The 2,539-nt window shown below is 44.6% G+C and overlaps 1 pseudogene; it reads left to right on the top strand.

The window, feature by feature from the left end:
- The first annotated feature begins 1,237 nt into the window (after nt 1-1,237).
- The window catches only part of LOC109486793, a 2,389-nt pseudogene continuing 1,087 nt past the window's right edge, over nt 1,238-2,539 (top strand).

Here is a 2,539-nt window from a genome sequence, read left to right as displayed (position 1 = left end):
TGTGTGTGTGTGTGTGTTTGTGTGTGTGTGTGTGTGTGTGTGTGTGTGTGTGTGTGTGTGTGTGTGTGTGTGTGTGTGTGTGACATGGTTAGTGTTTGTATGTGTGGGGAAGAGTAGGGAGGTCTACAAGTGGGGTGTGGGGAAGAGTAGGGAGGTCTACGAGTGGGGTGTGGGGAAGAGTAGGGTGGTCTACGAGTGGGGTGTGGGGAAGAGTAGGGAGGTCTACCAGTGGGGTGTGGGGAAGAGTAGGGAGGTCTACCAGTGGGGTGTGGGGAAGAGTAGGGAGGTCTACCAGTGGGATGTGGGGAAGAGTAGGGAGGTCTACGAGTGACCGAAGAGTGTAAGAATAATATAATTGGTGATTTTGGGGTGAAAATTGATTTTGGCTCCGAACCCTACCTTCGGGTATCCTTGCGCGCCAAGTGTAACCCGCCCGTTTGACCTAGATTTCGCTCTGCGCTTTCCTAAAAGTCGATTATTTGTAACCCTTTGCGCCGTAGACGATTAAAAAAAATTACAGTACTAGAATTTCCTTCATAATTTACTCGGGTATAGTCAAGGTTTCGGTATTTCTGCATTACTCATTTCTGCCGGAAATATTTTTTTCTATTTTTGCCATGGGATTATCATGAGTGACAGTGTGTGAGTAAGTGAGTGTGTGTGTGTGAGTGAGTTTGTGAGTGAGTGTGTGAGTGAGTGTGTGTGATTGAGTGAGTGCGTGTGTGAGTGAATGAGTGAGTGAGAGTGAGTTATTGAGTTGAGTTATTGAGTGAGTGAGTAAATAATTCATTCAATGACCGTTTACTCTGTGGTGACGGTTTTTCCTGGTTCGGTACATGCCAATGATTTCCTCATTAGAAGTGCGAATAAAAACATATTTGTTACTTTGCTGCATATGTTAAAGTTCTAGACACACCCTGTTATTTACATTGCCGCCCGTGCACGTGAACGCCAGCGTTGCCATGACGTCAGAACCGCGCCCCCTAGCACACCAGCACGTGATCACAGGATGCTCGATCACATGAGGGCAGCAGGATGGAGCAGACCATTATCTTTGGGGGGTAATCAGGATCCAATCTTGTTTGTTTATAAACATTAAAGGGGATAAATGGGCCACATAACTCAATAAATAGAACATAATTACTATTTCATATGATTGTATATAATTTAAAACAATGTTAACCCTTTTATGGCAATAATTTGGTATTTGTGTTTTATTATCCCTCCTACAGCATAATGGGTTAGTCAGACTAGAGGAATGAGAAGAAGTTCGGCAATAATCGAAGGATTTTCAGACGTTTCTGAAACCTGACACATCTGGAGTTACTTCCACCGGTAAGAGTGATTAATTTGCTTGTGTTACTGTTTAATTGCCGTCATTAAGGTTCGAGGGGTGACTGAGAAACGCGATTCTGGGATCCCGAAAAGGGTTTGGTGGGAGGGGCCAGACAACTAACGGTGTTCTCTTATCTTGTCTAGTGTTGTGGTTTGGTAAACATGGCCCAAGAACAACAAACTGTCGTCTGTAGATAAATACATCTACTGATTTGACGTGTACGGCTCCTTTTAAAGCCATATTCATGAACAAACAATGTCAATGTCTGTGTTGTTGGCGGCGCTGTCGACAACATACGAGTTTTAGGGGGAGGGGGGCGGCAGGTTACCTCGCCGATTTTCAACATTGATCAAATATTTTTCTTGACTCAACTAGCAGCTCCAGTTTGATGACCTTGTTTGTTATACTACTACATGACTGCAGTGTTGGTAACAGAATATTTTTCAAAAGAAATGGTATTCAGCACAATGGAAAAAAAATTGTTGTTGTTTTCCAGGTATACACAGTCACCGCAGTCAACACACAGGTGATATCTGTAAACAAAACTTAGGGGGGCTGTTGCCATGGAAACAGCACATGAGACCCCTACACCTGTTGAGGGTACGACTTCTCCACAGGATGACAACACTGACATGTCCGTCCAACAGCAGGAAAAGGCCTGCACTTCAGCAAACGGCTACACGGGGGAGCAGTTTCCAGAGAAGCACACCAGGGTACACCTGGAAATCGTGGAAAAGCTGATGAAGGAAAAGGAAGAGCTGGAAATGGAGCTACACATGCTCACCAAACAACTGGAGAAGGAGCGAACCGACTACCAAGAAAGACTCAGGTCACGAGACATGGGGCTCAGGGCTAAAGACATCATTATAGAGGACATGAAAAACTGTATGAAAAGTAAGGATGAAGAAATCAGACAAGTACAACTGAGTGTAACACCCAAAGACAAAGAAATCGCAAACCTAAAAGAGATGCTGAAAGCCAGAGATTTGATTCTGCAGGGGATGCAGAAGTCTATAAAGGCAGGGGATAAAAAGGTGGAAGCCAAGCAGAAAGTTGTGATGGAGAAAGAAAGCCACAAAAAGGAGCTGGAAGTGCAGCTCAGAAAGGCGGAAAGTGACAGGAAGATGATTCAGGATAGGCACGACAAGCTGGTTCGTCAGATGAGAGACATGGCGGTAAGGAAGCTGAGATTTTCTGCAGAAC

The sequence above is a fragment of the Branchiostoma belcheri genome, unplaced genomic scaffold, assembly GCF_001625305.1.
Source record: "Branchiostoma belcheri isolate BF01 breed outbred unplaced genomic scaffold, Haploidv18h27 scaffold83, whole genome shotgun sequence".
Lineage (NCBI taxonomy): Eukaryota > Metazoa > Chordata > Leptocardii > Amphioxiformes > Branchiostomatidae > Branchiostoma > Branchiostoma belcheri.
Note: the sequence above shows the minus strand (reverse complement) of the source record. Positions and strands in the feature narration are given on the sequence as shown.